This window comes from Amblyomma maculatum, chromosome 4 (assembly GCF_055883805.1).
Source record: "Amblyomma maculatum isolate TAMU_Amacu chromosome 4, ASM5588380v1, whole genome shotgun sequence".
In the NCBI taxonomy this organism is placed as follows: domain Eukaryota; kingdom Metazoa; phylum Arthropoda; class Arachnida; order Ixodida; family Ixodidae; genus Amblyomma; species Amblyomma maculatum.
The window spans coordinates 122,922,190-122,945,218 of record NC_139347.1 but is presented as its reverse complement, the minus strand read 5'-3'; the positions used below and the strand labels follow the sequence as shown (position 1 = coordinate 122,945,218).

At 48.3% G+C, this 23,029-nt stretch overlaps 1 pseudogene; it reads right to left on the bottom strand.

The window, feature by feature from the left end:
- Positions 1-815: 815 nt before the first annotated feature.
- On the bottom strand, positions 816-5,654 carry LOC146192280 (uncharacterized; annotated as a pseudogene).
- Positions 5,655-23,029: the final 17,375 nt, after the last annotated feature.

The window sequence follows — 23,029 nt, the reverse complement described above, 5'->3', positions numbered from 1 at the left end:
GGGAAGTCCTCTTGTAGGGGAAGAGTTACGGATCGGACATCACTTTGTAGTTGTTTGGACCATTCAGTGATGTCCGTGATGGGGGCGAAGGCGCGGGCTGCTCTACGTGATCGGAAAGAGTCCGACTTTGTGAAAGTGGAGCCTCTGGGAGGCCTGCGGGGTAGTTGAATGTGTAAGAGAATTTCGATGATGCAATGGTCGCTACCTAGATTCTCTTGTGTGTTGCACCATGTGGCATGAGGGAGGTGATGTGCGAACGTAAGGTATGGTGTAGTGTCTCTGCAGACACTGGTTCCCGTGCGCGTAGGAAAGGTAGGGTCGGTGAGCAGAGAGAGACCGCTTTGTTGCGCGGCTAACCACACCCGCCGTCCTTTTGGTGTGTCGTGCGGGTAACTCCAGGAACTATGTGGGGCGTTAAAGTCTCCTACTACGAGTAAGGGGCACTTGTTTGCTATGCACTTCGCAAGTGTAAAGAGGCGTTCGAAGTTGCTTTTGAGGCACTTAGGGTGGCTATTACATTCAGAACGAAGAGGCTGTTCGCTCGAGCGTGTTGCGGAACAAGCTCAATTAAAAGGTGATCAATATCTTGAATTGCTAGGGGATGGGAGATGGTGGTAATTGAGCTACTAACTAGAAACGCTACGCGAGGGGCTGTGGCTGATGTGGGCAGAATAGGAGTATAGCCGGGGAGGGTGAGCGGGTTGGAGGGTTCCTGCAGGGCAAGGATGTCAGGTGCCGTAGCGCAGGACAGCAATTGGTGGAACACAAGACGCTTCTGGCCAAAGCCCCGGCAGTTCCACTGCCAGAATGTAAGGTTACGGGTCGGAGATGCCATCATGAGAGTCGATATGGGGAGAAGCCATAACGGGTGGGTGGGAGTCACGAGCTACGGCAGGGATAGGATTGTCTTGTCATTCCGGTGCTTTGGGCTTCTTTCGTCTATTTGGGGTGGGGTCCTGCTTTGGGAGGCACGTTGCGTAAGAATTGAGCCGGGATTCAAGATCGTTATAGCGGTCAGAGAATCCTTGCTTTAGCACGTCGAATCGGTGATTAAGAGTAGCATTGTCTTGTGTTATGTGGATTACAGCGTCTTGGAGGGTTGCACATTCCTGGTTGATGTGAGTGATAGCGTCCTGCAATTTTGCCTCAAAGCGTTTAGCAAGGGACTCAGGCAGGGTTGGTATGTCGTCTAGTGAGATGGGGGTGGAGGGAGGGGGCGTCGTGCACAGAGTTGAATTCGTAGGGGGTTCTGTGTCAGCCTCCATTGCTAGCAAATCAGAAGTAGGGTGGGAGTGGCTCGGCAAGGTGTGGACGGTGGGTGGGTTTGGGAGTGGTGGAGGTTGGGATGCGGTAGGAGCGGGGGCAGGGGGGGATGGGAGAGCCAGTGGGAAGAGCACTTATCTGGGCTTCCATTTTGGCGATGTGCTGACGAAGGGCGATGGCTTCTGCTCGGGCTGGTGAAGCTTTTGCTTTGTCTGCCGCTGCCTCCTTCTGGGATTTCTCCAAGGCATGTTGTAGATTGAGAGTTGCTGTTGCGGGTGTCGTGTGCTAGTGAGAAGAGTTGGGGGTGTCCCAGGCTTGTTTCAGCGGCACTGTCCAGGCTTGCTTATGTTGGCTAGGCTGAGCGCGTCCGGACGACAGCTGGGGAAAATTGTCTCTGGATGCGACCGATTCTTGCTGCTGCGTTTGCAGGTGGCTTGGCTGTTTCCGTGGCTGGTGAAGGTTTCGCCCCTTGCACGATCCCGTACCGGTAAGGTGAGGGCCCTCGCACAAAATGCACTTGGGCGTACAAGGAGGGTCTTGTTGCGAATGTCGTGTTCCACAGCGGGGGCAAACGTTGGTCTTGGGGCTTGGGCATACGTCATGACGGTGACCCGGCTGCCTGCAATTGGTACTGGCGTCCGGACTGCCGCGGTATGGGGTGCAGCGGTGGATGGGTCCCATGTATTTGATGGAATATGGGACTGCGTTTGCGTCGAAGGTGATTAAAATGAAGTGCGTCTTTCCCACGCGTCGGGCTGCTAGTATGGTATACTCCGGATTTCTTCTGACGAGGTCTTCGTAAAGTTGCGTTGGGGTCTCGTCATATAGGCATTTGTGATGACTCTCCTGGTAGAGCCCGGGGGAGGTGCCACGTAAGCCGCGCACGGGTAGGTTTGGTTGCCAATGGTGAGGAAGGTCAGCGTCTTGAGTGTCTCGGCCGTTGGGATGTGTGTTGTTGCCATGGTGAAAGTGTTGTTGGTCGGGTGGATGCGCAGGCAGAAGTCGTCCGGTAGAGTAATTTGGAGCTGGCTCTGCACTGCCTTCCAGAGTCGAGGTGTTGGGGCGTCTCGGAGTCGTAGTTCGCCTCGCGGGCGAACGACCACTCGGATAGCGTTGGGTGGGAGTGGTGGCAGCTGCTTGCTGCGCTGCACTGTGAGACGAGCCTCCTTAGTCGCAGGTGGTAGACGGGCCGGCACCTTGCCGCTCCCGGTTGCGGCTGCGGCGTCGCGCGCCGCGTTCCTGGCGAACGACGGCGCCGTGCGTGACCGTCCCTAGTCGTCGCTAGGCCTAAATTGTTTCGCTTCGAAGCCGCGGCGGTCGACGCTTTGGAACATGATAAGCGCTGTCGTAAATCATCTACTTATGAAACTGCCCTATAGTGAGTCATTTCCTGCCATAGTAAAATAATTATAGGATTAACTCTGCCGATGCATAGCTAGTACGAGCAGATCGGATCAGCCGAAATGCACCAGCGGCAGCTGGCTTGAGCAGAAACTAGCTTGTATCACGGCTATCGCTCTTACCAGCAATTTGCTACTGGTCAGCGATTCTCACGAGGGCTTCATGCTTGATATTCGGCTCAGTATTCCATACGCCAACAAATTTTAGCACGATTTATTTCGGACATCGGTGCTAACGATCCGCCGTGTCGTTCGCGAACGGTATGCGGGAGGAGAGGCCACAGCGGCGGTGTTTACGGCGGTCGAGGAGGTGCTGCCATCACGCGGTGCTTCACCGCGCTGTTGAGGCCTTGTCGGACGACACTCCGGTACTCCTGAAACTACGTTATATAAATAAGATATTTGTAAATGCAGCTTCGTTCTGCCGATCCCTTAGTCGCTTCGGTTGTTGTACTTAATGGGCAATGACCACCTAACCGATAAGGGCGGCGAGCTGTGTAACAGCCCGCACAGAGTTCGAGCAACAGACGAGCAGACGACTTTCGCAGCTACCGGAAGTGTGTCCGTGACGTCATGGTTTCAGTGGCCGCAGCGAATGGCAGCTTCTAGAAAGCCTTGCCAGTACAGTGAACTAGAATAATATTCTAGTTCAATGTACTTGCCAGTCAACTTACCCGTGACGTCACGGGTCAAGGAAATAGTTCCATGCGACACCGCCAAGCGACATTCTCTCTGGCCGCGAATTTAAAAAAAAACGCTGTTTTTTAAAATTTATAATAAATCGCTGGCTTTGTTCCAAGGAGTTATACTTTGCGTTAATGCTCAAAAGGATGTATTCTACACACTCAACACGTTTGTCAGTGCCTTCTTGGGGGCCGTTTCCGTGGACCTTTAATATGCTAGAAGTAAAGCGGACTCTTGAGACAACGCAACGAATGGAAGGAATTGAGCGTGCAAACTCTGCTACGACCCGAAGTGCTAACTGTTTTTACTGATGTATTCTTTCAGACTCATATTGGGACTTAATCTAGATCCGGGAGCGGCCACCATGGAAATAGATAACTCGGTTCCGAGAAGTTACAATATAGCCGGAGCCAACGCCGCGGCGTCTTACATAGCTCGAAATAACAGGGTCCACAACGGGGAGTACTTCAGCCTGGGAATTCGAGCCTTACAATCAGACTCTTATTACTATCAGGTGAGATTACCCAGCTTCTTCCCTATGTGGTAACCTCTGTTCACGTCGGTCAAGATGATCGTAAGCTTGCACTAACTGTTGGCAGATCCTCGCATGAGGCAAATCTTCACAGGTTTTATCAAGCTACCGCCGTGAAACTACGCACACAATGCTCTAGGAATTTGGTTCGCTTACTTACTCTTTTTCAGCAATGCGTTCGCTTAATAAAACCTGAATATATAGCTATCGCTGAATAACTTATGTACCGTGGTTAACGGAGGAAATAGCCTAAAAATATTTGGAACTAATCACAGTATCGCGCCGCATTGTGGAGCGATAAGTGTTCCACAGAGTGTTTCAACATAAGAGGCATGTTTTTAACATTTTCAACCCCTTGGCCTTGCTATGTTTGTGCCAAGCTTGGATATTAAAACAGCATGCAAACTATAAATGTTATTGTTGGATATATTTATTGGCCAGACGACCAGGCGAAATAAAGCTGCTTTCGAGGCGAGAAGCTTGCTTTGGTTATGAGAGTCTTCATATAAGCGCGTACGTTGCTGTCCCCTTTTTATCTGACCTATTTTTCGCGGGTGAAGCACTATCTGCTAAGGCAATCGGAGCGGGCTTTCGTATTTCTACACTGATTTTTATTACTTTTTTATACTCTTACGCTAGCCAGTACGCCTATTGTGCCCCTGTTTGGTATCCTATTATTTCCTACTTACTCTCTTGTTTTCACCAGCGCAGCTCAGGTGCCTGCAAATGCGATGGCAGTTATGCTGGACGACAAATATTTCTCTTCGTTATTGAAATTATTTTGAATAAACCACATTACCATGGTATTATTGAAAACATGTGTCTTTTCTAGTGCGGATGGGATTCTAAAAATTACTAACCTGCCCTACAAACTCCCACAGAGATGATGGATAAGACGCTCGGCTTCTGAACAGTATTACCCGCAATCCAATTTGACCTTGCCAACATGCTTATTTAAAAGCTAAAACCAAAATAATTCTTGCTTCGTGTGATGTCAGTTTGCATTAAAGATCTGTGTAGAGCCTAAGCTATTACCAAGCTATCCGCTACGATACCTCTGTTTCACCTTTCCCTTCACCTCACCTTTCCTTCACTTTGAGAATAATTCAGGAATTCGCCGGGAAGTGGGACAGAAAATGCTTCTTTCTTTTTCATAATTACCAAAGCAAATAATTACCATGCACATTAAGTCCTGTTTTCTTTCAGATATTTCATGCTGCCATTTTTATGCATAATTGAGTGGTGTCATGCATTTGGCCTTGACAGTTAGCATACATGTATTTCGTTTAGTGGAAATGGGGGATCATTGTATTGGAATTAGAACAGGCATATAAGCATCTTGAATTGTGACACGAGCATTCGTCCTACATCGAAATTTTTTATCAACATTGTGACGCTGCCATTCGTGCTACAGGGTCCTTGTGGTTCCATATGATTGTTAGGGGGCAGCTCCTTCCTGCCCTATGGCGCCTGGAACTAGTGGCCCTCGCCCTTCGCGGCGGAGGCTCCCTTGCCACTAGTGTTTCGGTATCTGTTGTGCGCGCCGTCATTGTGTTCGCCACCATTTGTCCGATGGAAGAGAGAATGCGCAGTCTGCAGTCCTCGTGTGAGGGTACATACCTCAACCAGCTGCCATCATCAGCGTATGCGTCAGTCCCAGGCAAGACCTTCTGTCCCACAGGAGCGAGGGGTTTCGTTTCGGGGAGCAGGTTTTTCTTAGCCAAGGGGTCCATGCAATCTGGCTTATCCGCGCTGGAGCGGGGTCGCAGTGCCATTGCATCAAATATACGTAAAGCATTGGGGTGGGTGAAAGCGTGACAGGAGCAAATCTTCTAGTATCTTCGACCTTTACATTCTCGGTCTTCCTTTAAAATTATCATGAGGTCTCCCCATTATTCGTAGAAGATTTTCTTGCTGAGGTGGTGTCTTTTCTCTTTGAAAATGGAACCACAGCTCCTTCCTATTTTCTTCTTCACCTCAAGGAGACAGGCTGTTTTCGCGCTCAAGACTGCTTGGTGTCTCGCTATCCAGATTAGATAATTTATTTGGACAAGATTCAGTACTAACTGTTTTCGCGCTTTGATGGGAAACGGGTTGAACGGGTTGAGATACCAGACAGTGTGTTAAGGTATTACTGGTAGCTCAAACTGTTCTTTCAGGCAATCCAGGAGTGAGGTATAGAGGATACACTCAAGGAAAATGTGTTCCACGGTCTCCCACGTTCCGCAGCAAGGACGTGTATTGGTTGACCAGATAGTGAAGGCAGAAAATTTCGGCAGCGGTTCGGTCAAATGCCGCGAGCGCTGCGCGCCACGTGTTATGCGCGGCGAGCATCCTGGCAGCCCGCGGAGATATATTGCCACATGGATCACTTGGCAGACATTACACCACTATATATGTTGTTCGGTATAGGTCTGGTCAGGAGTTTTAGTACTGTCTTCGAGTGCTTACACTGAGGATCTTCCATTGACATCATTCTTAGCAGTAGGGAATCATCCGCAGCCATACGATAAAAAGTTAGTGGCGTCCCTGCGCGAGGAACGTTATGCGACAAGGGCTCCCGGGTGAAGGCTGTGAAGCTGTTTGATAGGACGTAGGTGGCGTTTGTGAGTGGTATGTCATACTCTACTGCTCGTGCTGTCCATCTGATGTGCAACGCTGTGGTCAGGACCGTGAGGTCTGTGATGTCGCAGTCTCTTCTATGTCTTGCTTGGCGGACGAGAGGACGTCTTTGTCTGGAGCGCCCTAATACAGGTATCGAAAAATAGCTCTGCTCAGGAATTTTTTGTATTGCTGGCATGTTCAGAGTACTGGCAGTGATGCTAAATGTTGTGATGAGGAGAGGACGAATGATGATTGCCTGTGCTGTGAGAGAGCAACGTAGTGAGCTCAAGTCCATGACCTTACTGGTGAGTATGTCTCCGGCTGCTTCCCACTTCGTTGCAGAGGGCCCGTTCTGGTCAAAGAACCCGAAGAACCTAGTTTCTGTATTGCTGGTATGTCTGCGACTGTGGAAGCGCTGCTGTTCATGTGCATGGCGAAGCTTCCCAGTCGGAAAAAACCGCACCAAAATTTCTGTTGTTACGAGCGAACTCCGGTGCGGTTTTTGACGGAAAAACTATTGTGAAAACAGAGCGTTCTGTAGTAACATCAGAAATTTCTGTAGTTACAACAAAAAACTGCTACAGAACTACAGACAACAAAAATATAGTACAGAAAAACTACAGAACTACAGAAAAGTACTGCAGAACTACCGACAAATCTGACGTTTACGACAGAACTACCGAATATTTTGTCGTATTTTTGGCACGGTGCTGTAGTTTCTTTCGACTGGGTTTAGAGCTTCATTAGGTGCGCCGCGCTCGCAGCGCAGTAGGATCTGGTAATCAGCAGTGCCCGCTCCGCTGAGTGCGCTTCCGGATAATGCCTGTTACATCGTCAGCATAGGCAGAGATGGGCACAATTGGAGGGCCGACAGGGAGCATAGTTCTTGTGATTGAGGGGGCTGCGGCGAGGCCTTGAAGCAGCAGCTCTATCGAGATTGTGTATAGTAGGGGGAAAGCGGACAACACTTCCTGACGCCCCGCTTGACCACAAAATGCTCAGAGACCCGCTTCTCAACCATCACTGCTGAGCGCGGCTCTGCTACAGAGCTCGCACCATGCGGACATATTCTTCGTCAATTATGGCTTGATGCAATTGGTCGATTAGTATCCACGGCACCGCCTATCAAATGCCTCCTCTTAGTCCAGGTACAGTAAATGCCTCCAAGGTTGCACGATCTTAGGCAAGCTATCAAGTCTTTCAGTGCAAGACAGAGTAGTTCTACAGATAGAGCGCGCACAAAACAAGTCTAGTGCAGCATGACAATTCTTGATAGCGCGGGTCTCAGGCGCGATGACAGACAGTTCAATGAAATCTTGTAGTCTCTGCTCATAAGTCAGATGGGCCTCTATCCTCTGAGGTCCATGGCCTCTTGGTGTCTTAGCACAGTAGGGTCAACAGCCCCTAATTCATTTTGGGGCTGCGCTCACATTCTTTCAGTAGAGCGCTCAATAAATTGGTGCAAGGAATTTTCAAGAGCGGCCCGAACGATTCAGGCAGGCCACTGGTTCCTGGGCTCCTGTTCAGCTTAAAAGATTTAGGGGCTGCATACAGTGCCTCATCGATGCGCCATGTTCCGTCCATTAGGGACTTTTCTTCCGGGCTATGGAAGGAGAAAGACCCCGGGTAACAGGGTTCAGCGGTAATAAGTCTTGGAAGAAACTGTGCGCTTTCTCGATCTCTTTTTCTGGGGATGTTGTGATAGTACCAGAGATGGGGTCCTGCACTGCCGTCAGTGTGTTGCTTGTCGTTGTGAGGCGGTGGCGCAACATGTCTTTTGAACGCTACGCCTCGCACTGCAAGCATTCGGCGCGCAGTTTATCCCACGGCCGGTTGAGCAGCTAATGAAGCTCCTTGAGGAGTGCAGCGAGTGTTGGCGCGATGCTGAGGTCTTTGGATAGGCGGGCGGACAGCACGATTTTCGCGCCCGAAATAATTTGATGTCTTCGTGGTCTTCTCTCACCACTCTCTTACCCCACTCACGGAGGTACTATCGCACCGCGTTCTTTATCTGATTACACTTTGGTTGCCTACGTATGCTGTTGCGTCGTGCATCTTTTGTAATGGTGGGGACACTGCGCTAGTGAGAGCCGAGTTTCGCCTTGTGAGCAAGAGGCAAAACTGCGCATCCGCCGGTTCCATGACAACTAGTTGCGTGGACGCTACATGGGTGAAGAAGTTTATGGTGAGCGTGTGTACTGCGCGCGGCATTTTCGCCGGCTGCGAGATGCTGCTTCGGACGACCCCGAAATTATTATTTCGCCTGCCTCGAAGCTGCTCCTTCGCGTAAGAATAAAGCTCGAATGGCTAAGCGTGCATCGGAAACGCCTGAGAAGCGGTGCGAAAAGGCCCAGAGCTACAGGTAGGTCGAGCCAACGCCGAACCGTTACGGGAACAAGAAGAACGTGTATAGGAGTTACAAGACGGGACGAAGATGCGCCAGATGACGGAATATATCTTTAAGCTGGCGGCCAGCCTATCGGCAAGAAAACGTTCGAATTACACTTCGTAAATAACGGTTTTTAAGTAACATTGTATATAACGGTAAGTGCATCTATGTATCCAAGTCCGTAGCCAGAATTCCCCGAACAGTCAGCCGAAACACTACAAGCAGTATTGTTTGCGCCAAATGTAAGGATTCTTTGGCTAAACAAAGAACTCCCATTTAGAGCTTTACAACGGGTATCGATAGTTTTCGATGCCTCACATTGAATGTGGATGAAATATAAGAACCAAATTATGGTTTGCACATATACAGAATTGTGTCTAATTACTTTACCAATATAGCCAAACTAATGCTAAACAAAGGTAGACGTTGCTCTTGCTACATATATACTTGGCCTAGCTGAGATAAGCCACTGCATTTTTTTTCTGCCTTTCTTTCTTTTCTTGTTTCTTTCAATACTCCTCTGTCCTCACGAGGCATTGGCGGCGCCTCAACTATTGCGCAACTTGGTACATTCGTGCATTTTCTTTTCTTCTTGACAGCAATCCCAAAACGGCATATGATTGCGGATTTGCACATTGCGCACGTCTTTTAATCGTGTTTCAAGCTAATTCACAACAGGGATCCTAACTGGCGATAGGTGAATTTCAAATCCTTAGCCTTTATTTAGCTTTCATTTTGCATGTGGCACTCCAGTTCGTGCTATTTGGTTCTGGTGGAATTATTCCATTTTTACTTGTACTAAGTTCTCAGTCAAGTTGCAAGCTTATAGAATAGTTTCCAACCTAAGGCATAAACGCACGAACAGACATTCTTGGTTTTACCTTCACAGCACGAAAGCATTCTTAAGTGGCCTGCGTCCGGAACTGTTTAGATATTCCGCATAAAAGTATAACAATTGTGGCTGCACTGCTTTAAAATTGTTTACATCTTCGGTGTTCACTGTGAGACGTGCATCGAAGTATATATATTGTGCTATAGTATTAAACAAAATATAGTCGGCAGTAAAGACCCCTTCCATGTGCTTTGCTTAGCAATATATTTTAAGAGGCACCTGTACACATGGACTTCACCGGACGGTCTGTACAGGAATCACATTGATTATATTCTTTGCCGGCAGAGATGGAGAAGCGCTATACAAGCAGCAAAAACAAGGCCTGGGGCTGATTATGGCACGGATCATCAGCTTCTTGTCGCCAAATTTATGCTTCGATTGAGAAAAACGCACAAAACTAGAAGGCCTGTCAGGTATGATCTAGATCAAACTCCATAAGAATATTCTGTGGAAGTGAGAAATCGATTTCAAGAATTAGATCTAGAAGACAGAGAGCCTGAAGAGATGTGGACTGATGTTCGTGATATAATACAAGAAGTTGCTACTAAGGTAGTTCCAAAGCAAAAGAAATGCAAGAAAGCAAACTGGTTATCGGAAGAGGCTTTGTAAATAGCTGAGGAAAGGAGGATGGCAAGAGTTAGGGGGGAAAGAGAAAGATTCAAGGTTCTCAATGCAGATTTTCAGAAAATAACTAGGAGATATAAGAATGCCTTCCTGAACATACAGTGCCAAGCAGTTGAGGACAACAGCCAATTGAGGAACACAATATCTTTGTATAAGACAATCAAAGATATCAAAGGAAGCTTCTGCGCTAAGCTGGACATAATAAAGAACAAACGAGGCAGGGACCTCACTGAAGCCTCAGAGATAAAGAAGAGGTGGCAGGAATACACAGAAGAACTGTACAAGAAGGACCCGGATATGCAAAACGAACATAAGAGGGTTGTGATTACTGATCTCGAGCCGGGCACCCTGAAGAGTGAAGTTGAATGAGCCTTAGCCAGCCTTGCTAAGAACAAAGCTAGCCGAATTGGTGGCATTCCAGCTGAGTTGCTTCAAAACCTCAATCATGACGCTGTTAACGTGCTGTATACATTATGTCATCAAATTTAGACAACCCTGCAGTGGCTATAGGATTGGAGGAGGTCAGTTTACGTCCCTATTCCAAAGAAAGGCAGTGCCAAAGATTGTTCCAACTACCGCACGATCGGGCTTATTTCGCATGCTAACAAGGTGACGTTTAAATTCCTCCAAGGTAGGCTGCAGCAGTATGTGGATCGGGAGCTTCCGGACGTGCAAGCTTGGTTTCGCAAGGGCAGATGAACTGAAGACCAGATTGCCAACGTTCGCTGTATCATGGAAAAAGCAAGAGTTCCAGAAACCCATCTACTTCTGCTTTATTGATTATGCGAAAGCGTTTGACTGCATAGATCACAGCAGATTGTGGCAAGCTCTCCAAGTGATGGGAGTTCCAATTCGCCGCATGTCTGCTCAGGAACCTGTATGAAGGGCAAGAGGTCACAGTCAGAACTGGGCATGGTCTTACTGATTGGTTTCCGATTGAGAAAGGAGTGAGACATTGCTGCATACTGTCGCCCTGCCTAATTAACCTATATGCTGAGTGCATCGTGAGGAAGGCCGGTCTGGACGAGTCTTCAGCTAGAGTGAAGATTGCTGGAAAGCGTATCAACAACCTTAGATATGCGGATGATACCACTTTAATGGCAGAAAGTGAAGTGGAACTCAAGAGATTTCTGATGCGCGTACAAGAAGAGAGTGTGCAGTTTGGGCTTAAACTTAACATTAAAAATACAATGATCATGGCGTCTTGCCCTATCAAGTTCTGGAGCATTAAGGGACAAGAAGTGGAAGCTGTGACAGATTTTCTCTTCTTGGGCTCCAAGATTACGCCAGAAGGAGACTGCAGCCATGAAATTAGGAGACGCTTGCTTCTGGGAAAGAGAGCCATGGCTAGCCTTGACCGCCTAGTAAAGAGCAGAGACATTTGTCTGCCAACCAAGATCCGTATAACTCGTGCTATGGTCTTTCCAGTTGTGATGTATGGATGCGAGACTTGGACTGTGAAGAAGGCTGACCGCCGAGAAATTTACGCGTATGAATTGTGGTGCTGGCGGAGTCTCGTGAGAGTTCCTTGGACGACCAGAAGATCAAATCAGTTGATATTGTCGACCATAAACCCTGACTGCTCATTGGAGGGTCAAATTCTAAAGCTAAAGCTCAGCTACTTTGGTCATCTGATGAGAAGAGGGGAGTCGCTGGAGAAAGATTTGATGTTGGGAAAGGTTGAGGGTCGCCGGAGAAGGGGTAGGCAGCGAACGCGATGGTTAGATGGCATCCTTGAGGCGCTGCAGATGAAGTTATATGAAGTTAGGAAGATAGTGAGAGACCGGAAAGCGTGGCGTGATATGGTCCATAGCGTCACAAAGAGTCGGACACGACTGGAAGAATGAACTAAACTGCACTGAGGATTTAGAGTAGGCAACCGTTATCAGTTTTCCGGATTCTCCATGCCCTCATAATCTCTTATTGGCTTTTACTGTACATAGGTACTTGCTGTTGAGGACTGCGACCAGCTGCTGGTCCGTACCTGCGAAGCCATGTAGGGCTCTCTTGAGGTTACGGTGCTGATCCCCACGCGACTTGGAAGGCTCTATCAAACTTCTAAGAAGACTCCAAGCCGCCTTCGTGCAAAGGTGTCCTTGCAGCGAGTCGCATTTAGCCAACCAGCTGTTTTGGGCCCGGGTCCGTGCATACTCTTCTGCTTGAAATTCTAATTGCGCGATCTTGATCTCAGCTTGCGGTTATGTTGTTTCTTTTTCCACCGCCGTGTGAGACTTCTTCTGGCCTCCCATAGACGTAGTAGGTGGTTGTGAGTGACTGCAACTTCTCCTGAGGTCTGAAGCGTACGTGTAAAGCGATCCTTGACTCCCAGCAATGACTCTGCCTACTCCTCGTGCTTTTCAATGGGCGCGTTACGCGTAGAGTCTTCCGCCTTTCGGAACAACGACCAGTCCGTGAGCCGGGCGTGCCCTCTCGGTGTGCGATGCTTATTGTAGTCGAGGCAGATTTTGAGAATGCAGCGGTCACTCCCCAAGGTTTCCTGTGTATTGTGCCAGTCATAGGTTCTAGCTTCTTTACTCAAAGAAAGATCTGGGCACGTATTTCTCGAGATACTGTCGCCAATCCTCGTGGGATGCTGCGGGTCAGTAAGAATCGTCAATGCTAGGTCCGAAATGACTGCAGCGAGTTTCCTGCCCTTAATATCCTCCTTACTACAACCCCACAAGAAGCTATATGCATTAAATTCCCCCACTAAAATGAGAGGTGCACTTTTTGCCGATTGCGCTGCCTTTTGGAAAATTTCATCGAAAGACACACCCCTGTTCTTCGGTCGACTATATAGGGAACCTGCGCTGCCCAGGGGGTGCGCTTTAAATCAGACGCCCAGCGCCGCCTGGTTTCGAAATGAGCAAGCGTATAGTAAAACGGAGCACGCCGCTTGTCGTACCGTGGCTGCGCCCATCGGCTGGTTTTGAGCTATCTATTTAGTGCGTAATGCTTTTATCGCAGATTTAGTGTTGTGAAGAACTTGGAGTTTCCTTTTAATTGCTTGAAGGCGCCACCTGACCTCCTCAGCTGCATTCCATCTTGGCTACGAGCCGTGCCGTTGCTGCATTATGGAAGCTATAAAGTGGTTAAAGGTGGCTTTGAAACGGTTATGAGTTCAGTCTTCCTTTTTTTTTCTTTCCATTGGGCGCTTGCAAAGTCCAGCGTCTCAACACGGTCAGTTACGGACACACTTTCTGGCAAATAATATTCTGCTATGAAGCATCGCTACTGGAGGTAAATATATGACAGCAAAATGAAACAACCTCACTGCTATAATAGCATTCAGTAGGATTTTGCAATACTGCGCCCGTTAGAGCATTTAACGAATGCCGTACTCACCTACTACCCATGTGAGGAACAATAATGATTCAACTAGCTTCGTGATGAGAAAATTTATCGATTAAATTGGTGCCTCGTGTGTCGCGAAATTGTCATTGCTTAATTTAGACAACCTAACACTCTCTTGGATTAGAAATTTTATGTCATTTCGCAAGCAGTTCACTGTTTTCTTTTCATCGCCCCTTAGCGACGTCACATCTGGCGTTCCTCAAGGTAGCGTCCTCGGTCCTTTATTATTTTTAATATACATTAATGACCTCCCATCTCACATAAGATCATCAGTTCGACTGTTCACTGATGACTGCATAATTTATCGTAAAATCCGTTCTCTCACTGACCATGTCATCCTTCAGCAGGACCTCGAGTACATAACTGGTGCAGATCATGGCAAATGACACTTAACACGGAAAAATGCAAAATAATGACAGTCAGTCGGAAGCATTCCCTCTCAACCTACGATTATTCACTCAACAGGATTTCACTAACCCGCACATCTTCTTATAAATATCTCGGCGTTCATCTTACCGAAAACCTTTCATGGGCGACGCATATTGAAAATATAACCGCCAAAGCATCGCACACGCTCGGTTATCTAAGGCGAAATCTACATAGCGCACCTATTTCTACTCGTAAGCTCGCATTTCTAACTTTCGTTCGTCCTCAACTAGAATATGCATCAGCCATCTGGTCAGCACATCAAGAGTATCTAATCAAATCCCTAGAAGCTATTCAAAACCGTGCAGCACGCTTTATTTCCCATGATTACAGCCGCCATACCAGCGTGACTAACATCAAGTTGTCCTTATCACTCGCAAATTTACAATCACGTCGGGATATCGCGCTTATCTGCTTGCTACATAAACTAATCTACAGTCACCATGCATCCACACTGCCACTTACTAGACCGACTCGCACCTCCCCCCGCCTGAATAATAATATAATTTTTCAACGTCTATTCGGCCGAACACATGCATTTAACTTCTTTGCCTTGCCACGGGCTATAAACGGTTGGAATGGTCTTCCCGAACGCATCGCTAACATATCTGACCCACTAAAATTCAAAAACGAACTGAGTACCTTTTTGCAGTCAGAATAACATTTTATATTGCGTTCACTGTGTGCAGGTCGATTTCGTCCAATGCCGCTAACTATTGTATAATGTCATAATCCTCGGTTTATTACTTCCCATGAATGTTCTAATACTTATTTGTAGTTCCAGTCCTGTATTACTGTTAACTTTTGTATTTTAAACTATGTACCATTGTTTCTTTTGATACACTGTAACCCCTCCCCTCACACAATGTTCCATGTTTGGAACCTGTGAGGTATTTGTATAAATAAATAAATAAATATAATGCACCGTTGTTAGGGCGATGCCGTTGGATGCGTCTGTAGAGAAACAAATGCCTGCAGTCGCGTTTCGGCACTTGCCTATTTACGTAAACGAACGACAAGCAATGATGAGTTTATTTGTTCTTTGTCTATTATTCGAAGAAGAATAAACAAAGCATGCATCTAAAAGGCTCGCACTGCTAGCACTGTAAAAATTCAAGTGGCTGCAATTGTCCTTTTCATAAAAGTTAGGCGGAAATTATCGGTTCCCTGCAATGTGAGAGCGTGGAGGAGAGTTGTCATACTTTAAATCTGCTGAGTCTAAACCAGTGCTCTATATCATAAGAGTCAAGAATGAACTACATCGAAGGATGGGGTTATTATCGATGATGGTTAATGAAAAAAATCAGCATGAACTTTAAACAGCAAAGTTGCTGTGATTTGTTCCTTGCACAGAATGAAAATTGTCGCAGGCACCATCTAACAGGGGGATGTGTGTGGTTATACACTTATGTATCCCCCATCCGCTTCCATCCGCCCCGTGCGCCGACTGCGACTGGAGATCGGCGTATCTATACTATTTCGTGCCCAAATAAACGACTCGGGCAATAATGGTCAGTCATCAGCATACGTGCCTTATAACAATCATTCATGGTAAGGCAGCTAGATCGTACAGCTCGATATTTATAATAGGAATGTTCTAGATTGAATATGAAGAATATTTACCGATTAATTCGTAGGTTTCGTAAAACAAATACTGCATGAATAGTTGTAGCTTTACTTCAGCCAGCAAACTAAAAGCAAAAAGGTCTTTCTCTGAAGCAATACGTCTTTTACTCGAAGCAAGTAACGAACAAGGGAATTATCTAATTGTGGAGCTTTTTTCAATCACAGCGCACTTACTGACCTATTGAAAAATTGTTGAATGGTCTCTAGGTGAGTTGGATAGTTCAATCAGGAATGAAAGCATGCCGGTTAAGGCAGTACGCGACTCTACAATTCCGACAAAATACTGCGTGTTCGAATAGGTTGCAAACTCTCGGTTTGTCATCTAGATGACCGCAATATGCATATCGGGATGCCACTTACGTTCGCCCTTTGTTGACTCAATGTCGCAAGAGGGAATTATTAACGTGAACTGACACCGGACACAAACAACTCATCTTTTCGTCTCCATCGAAACTTTATTAGGGACTAGTTAAGTGGTTTAGAGGAACGAAAATTCCCATTGTCTGTCATCGCCGAGAAGGAACTAGTTGGTATGGAGCATGTGTCAAAATTAAAGTCTGTAATTGTACATGCATGTTTCCTCGAATATTTGCCTCAGTCTACCGGGATGCTAAATTAGCGGATGAGTTGCGTTCAAATTTCGCATCAGGAAGTAACGTAATCGTCGCCACGTTGTTTCTTCCTAATACTGAGTGACCCTTTGTGCGGACACTTTCTGCCAACGCAATTTTATTACTTTCTCTGTATAACGCTTTCTCTAGTATTTTCACACTGAGTCTTTTTTTTTTTTTTTGAAGCAAGGTGCAGAAACAAATTCTAGGATACACTTAGGACCCCTTAAGAGCGCTAAGGCGAAAGAAATCCTTCCGGTCTAAGTGTAGTATTGTTTCGACAGAAATGTTTCGGAAGCAATTTGGGACAATTAATTTACTCGTCTTGCCGTCGTCAGACAGGAAGAGGACTTTGAATCCAAAGGTGCCTCGTCCCAAGGTCACATATAACTGATCAACCTATGGTCATCCATCCAATGCCTCCGCCAAGGCCCATCCCCCTTTCAGGCCGGCAGATTTTATTCACGGCGAAGGTACCTACCCGGACAAGAGCAGCAATGAGCCACAAAAGCGATGAAGATCACGGAGCTGCTGCCCACTCCTCGCATGAGTATATGGCATTCGCACTTGTCAGACAGGGCGCTCCCGGTTCCGGATTCGAGTTCAGCAGCTCCACTCGACGGCATGTTTAGAGGTGTCGGCAAATGGAATGTCGCGGTGGTCGATGCTCGGTAGTGACCGGCAACTGGTCCTCCTGCCCCATCGTCGTCGCGCGTCCACTTGCTGCCGCGTCCCTCTTCCTCTTATATCCTTCGCCGAGGCGCATGAAGCCCTCCAAGTTGCCATGGAGACTGCAGGCTTTGCTACACAAGAAAAATTACAATACGTTGCTGGCAAGACCTCAGCAGGGAATTCGAGGGTCAGTGGTTCCATACCCTGTGCTATCACGTTTGGTTCTTTATTGCAATTACTGTGCAGACTTTGGTCGCATTAACAGCTACCACATTTAAAATCGCTAGCATTTACAAACTGTTCCGAACACTATGCAAACTTAAATCGCTGCATGTTTTCTTGCCCTGTTGTAATTCAATCACCCCACTTTCCACACCCTCCTCCCCAACGTGGCGGGATTGGTTAGATCTGACCGGCTGAAAGATGAGTTGGCCTTGGTGACCCTGCCCAAGACATTATGGCGCTTAGTAATGCGTTAAATAAAGTTGTTGCTGCCTCTTCTTTACCGGTGTAAATCGTACTGGAAACTGCGATCTCTCGTACTCACGCACCTTCGTTATAAAACTATGTAATGAGCAGAAGTTGAAGTCATAAATAGTTATTTGCGTTAGTGGGCCATGCCACCAACGGCAATATAAATGCAGTTCGTAAATTGTTTGTTTTCTTTTTTGTCGTCATCACCCTCCAACAAGCCGAGTTTCACTGCATGCAATTATCTTAAACATGCGTGCTCTGACGGAAACTTTCATATGGAGCCAGCCAACAGTCGTTTGTGTAGGCCAGCTTTGCCCTTGCACTCAGGCTGATAGAGTAAGGCCCCTGTATGTTCCAAAGGTAGCCCGAACTCCTCCTCTCTTCGCCGTTTCCTCTTCACCCCTCCCTATCGGCCCGTCATTAGTGAGCAAAGCGCGCGGCTGCTACAGCCATACTATTTTTGATACAACGCACAGCATGTCCAGCAAAGTAATTCAATGACTCTTGCTCTAGAACCTCGAGATCGAGGATATTGTCAGGAGTGTATATAGATAGAACCGCGTTATGTTTGCGTTTACCACTCTACATTCCGGCAACAATAAAACCGTCAGCATCAGCATAGCTGCTATCCCTACTCGGTTGTAAAAACAAGGACAGAGTGGCAGTCTTCAATGAACTAAGAAATTTTATTCCCATTGGGACAGGCGTTTTTGAACTCATCGTTGAAAAGGTTTTGTATAGCGTCAGTGCTGAAGCGGCTCAATAAACAAAATCTGAACACTAAGTCTTTTACAAATAGCTTTTTTAGATTTCTTCCGATGCGGCGAAGCCATATCGCTCACCGTCTGAGGTTTTGTTTGCCAGGAGGAGCAGCAAATGCTATTCGAACATTCAACATGACAGCAAGTTGGCATCGTGCTGTAGCCGAGCGCGTCTTCAAAAATGTAGAAGAGAGAGAATGTTTATTTGTCCAACAGAGTGACTATCCTGCTCTTCAGGGGTTAGACTCGGAAGGTGGGACAGTCGCCTTAATTGGAGGCCGGTAGTTCTTGGACCACGGCGGCATCTTCAGCCAGTCAAACAATTTCTCATTGGGTTCGTGGGTCTGAGCTTCGCCGAAGGTAAACTTACAGCCCTGCCTGGTGACTTCGCACATTTACATATTTTGTGACCTAGTGATCCCATTTCCCTACATAATGAGCATAGGTCTAAAGCCTATCCTCAAGCACAGCGCACATGTGTCAAGGTGTTTGGGCACTCACTAATGGCGTCATTTTCCTTGGTGATAACGAACGCCGTGCGGGTTCTTCGTCACTGATGAAGCCTCGTATAATGGGAGAACAGAAAACGGCGAAGACGTCAGGAGAGGGGTGCCCTTTCCTTTTCATTGACATTAGAGTATATTGTTTTCAAGATAGGTTGCATTCAGCACCGAACGCGCCTATGAACACTGACTTCAAGACGCAGTCGCATAGCGAGAGCGAAACTGAACGCAGAATTAATAATAATACAATTAGTAGGGAAAGGAAAGCAAAAGCGCAGCATGTGTCACATTTTTTACAGCGCAGCTCTTTGGTACCCGTTCCTGGGTATCGCGTCGTCGTCACCGTCGGCATTGACCCTCGTACATCTTCTTCCCTGACACCATGTTCGGGTTCCGGCCGCATCTCTCTACTCAGGATGTTCACCTTCAGCTTAAAGAGGAAGTGATAGACCATCCCGGCAGGGCCCAGGCCCGTGCTGTCCTGGCCTTAGACCTGAAGGGGGCCTTTGACAACGTGTCGCACGATGCCATCTTGGAGGGCCTAGCGAGTTCACATTGTGGTCAATGAACTTATGATTACGTTAGGGCTTTCCTCATGGATCGAACTGCTCCCCTGGGTATCGGAGACGTACGCTCTGAACCGATACGTCTCACTGGTCGAGGCACCCCATAGGGTTCGGTGTTGTCGCCCACATTGTTCAACGTGGCGATGGCAGGACTTCCTCCGCTGCTGTCAGGAATTCCTGATATTTATCATGCGCTCTATGCTGACGACATCACGTTATGTATCATCAAAGGCTCTGACGGCCACATCCAAGACAGCCTTCAAGAAGCAATTGAGATGACACAGCAGTACGCAACTGAGCGCGGGCTTACATGCGCGGCTGAGAAATCAGAACTGCTTGTGATTCGTGCACGAGCGAGGACCCAAGTAGTCGACCGGGAAATCGACCTGCATCTCGAAGGAATTCCTATTCCTAGAGTGAATCGACTATGGGTACTGGGCCTGTATCTTCAGAGCTACGGCAGAGCGACCTACACTATACAGCTGCTGAAGAAGCAATTCGCGCAGGTGGCGCACTTGATCCGCCGTATTTCCAACAGACGTGGAGGGACTAGGAAAGGGATACCATGCGAATTGTGCAGGCGCTATTAATCAGCCGTATGACGTTTCCCTCCCCTTATCACAAGTTCAATCGAACGGAACTCAATCATCTGAACATCTTTCTACGATCGGCAGTAAAGACAGCCCTCGGACTTCCCCCGTACACCTCGACGCATCGCCTGCTTCAGCTTGGCCTCTACATCACCGCAGAAGAGCTTATAGAAGCCCAAAGGAATGGCCAACTCACACGCCTTCGAGACACTAGAGTGGGCCGGACTTCTCCGTAGACTAGGCTACCCGGAGCCGACAACACCACTGCAACACAGGTACCATGCCATCTCGCCCAAACTGGCAGCTAAGAACAGGGTCGCGCCAGTCCCAAAGAATATGGACCGCGCACTCCACACTGGTCATAGGACCGCTAGAGTCAAGGCACTCCTGCGCCAGTACAGAGGTGTCCAAACTGTTTTATATGTCGACGCGGCGAGATATCCATCGGGCACAGACGCTATGGCACTAGCTGTTACGGACGCCAACGGCTCAATTAAGATTACGGGCTCCGTTCGTGGCAGGAACTCGAGCACGACGGCTGAGGAGACTGCCATAGCGGTACCACTCGCCTTCATACGCCACATGGACACATGTTACAAACATCCCACCAGTCCGACATACACAATAATCACAGATTCACAAGCTGCGTGTCGCGCCTTCGCGAAGAATACATTATCTTTCGAGGCTTCATGCGTGCTCTCACCTATAAACTATGATACCTTTCCCATTGTTAAAATTGTTTGGACTCCTGGTCACTCCTCCCTTCCTGGCAACGAGAGTGCGCACGCGCTCGCCCGAGCAGCAACCTTCCGGGTGCTGTCGACGGAAGCGGAGGGGGAAGTAGACACAGTGGACGCCAGCACAGTTCTACAGTCTTACACCCACATTACACTATATTACCGCACACAAAGAAGAACTCTGCCACCGCCGCACCCAACACTCACCAAGGCCGAAGCTGTGGCATGGCGACAACTGCAGACTCACACGTATACAAATTTGTACCACAAACATTTGTTCTTCCCCACCCGCTACCCAGATAAATGCCCCACCTGCCAACAACACCGACCTACACTATATCATTCTGTTTGGGCCTGCCCAAAGCCACCCGGCGGCATTCCACCTGTACCTCACCCCACCCTCTCATCTTGGGAAGATGCCTTGTCCCGCACGGAGCTGACCGAACAACGCCGGCTAATCGAGCGGGCCGAGAGGATTGCCGTAGCCCATGGGCTTATGGACTGATTTGTATTTATTCTTTCTGAGACCGTTTTATTCGCAACACACCCGCAAGACCAGCGACAGTTGTTCTGGCGGGCCTGCAGGATTGAGGCGGCACATGGAGCCCTGGACTGAGGGCTCCACTCAGGAAGGAAAGGAAGTTTATATAATAAATGTTTTTCCTCCTCCTCCTCCTCCTCCTCGTACCAAGCTCCACTTTCACGTCGGTACGAAGCGATGGAGGGTGGCTGCTCCTGGCCTATGGGGCTGGGCGTCACTGCCGCTTGCGGCGGGGACTAGCCTGCCCCCATATTTTGTCTGTTGTAGGACGTCATTGCACCCGCTACCGCTTCGGTGGTGGGCGACGTCTTTTGCGACGCGCGTCTTTCACCCTCTCGTCTTTTTCTTTCTTCTGTATTTTCTCTTCTATCCGTACGAGGCAATGGAGGTGGCTTAGCTACAAAGCCAGTAGAAGGCCTGTGCATTTTGGTTTCCTTCTTCCTTCAGTCGCAACAACCCTCCTTACTTCCCATAGGGCACGGTTCAGGTCTCCAAATAAACGTGACAGATACTGCGCCTTTTCATTGCTGTGAACCAATTATGAAAGCTTATGAAGCTTATGAAAGCTTATGAAATTATGAAGAGCTCAAGCGGACTTCCACTCCCACCAGCCTTTTTTCCCTCACGGCGTGAATCAGGTGTCCGCGGAAACAAGTGGGACAAATCTGCGCATTTCCATTCCTGTAAATCAATTTAAAGGCACGCTTCAGAGCTCAAGTGGAAGTGTGTGTGTGTGTGTGTGTGTGTGTGTGTGTGTGTGTGTGTGTGTGTGTGTGTGTGTGTGTGTGTGTGTGTGTGTGTGTGTGTGTGTGTGTGTGTGTGTGTGTGTGTGTGTGTGTGTGTGTGTGTGTGTGTGTGTGTGTGTGTGTGTGTGTGTGTGTGTGTGTGTGTGTGTGTGTGTGTGTGTGTGTGTGTGTGTGTGTGTGTGTGTGTGTGTGTGTGTGTGTGTGTGTGTGTGTGTGTGTGTGTGTGTGTGTGTGTGTGTGTGTGTGTGTGTGTAAAAACTTTATTCGGAGGAAGCTTGAGGTAGCCGGGGCAACCTCACGCAAACACTAGGTGGGCTCCTCATTACAGGAGCCCGTTGGCGACCGCTGCGGCTCGGGCTCGGTGGACCAGGGCCTTCTGGCTTGCCAGATCGGAGCAGCCCAGCAAGGCTGCCTCCCAGTCCTCCCGGGTGGGGTTGGGTTTGGGGGTGAGGTTCGGGGTTGACGGACATGCCCACACCATGTGGAAGATGTCCGAAGACTTCTCCGCACAATGCGGGCACTTTCCTCTACAGGCAGGATCAAAGTGTTTTAAAACTGCCGGGCACAGCAGCGTTTCGGTGTAAAGGCGGAGGAGTGTGCGTTCCTCCACCTTTGTAAGGTCCTTACAAGGCTTAGGATAAATTGTCAAGTGGAAGACGTGACCACACATGGTACGCACTGCAATGATAATTCATGATTAACGCCAGCGCCCACACCGAACTGCAGGGTTGTCACGAAATCGGCGCCCATTTTCATCAAGCCGGTACGGCGCGAGGCCCGCACGGCGTCGCGTGGAAGACATAGAGAGAAAAGCCCCCTTCCCCGCGCGGGAGAGCGCGTAGCTTTGTACGCGTTGCCGTCACCCTCTTTCCCATTGCCCGGGCAGGACGGTGGTTCATCGGACTGGAATCAGCCAGCAATTTCTAGCATGTTCTATGGGACCTGGCCAATGGCGACGCGCGGCTCGACGGGAGAAAGAGAGAGCGCTATAACCAGCGAAGCTAAGTGTGTGTGCGCGCTAGCTTTGGCGCGTG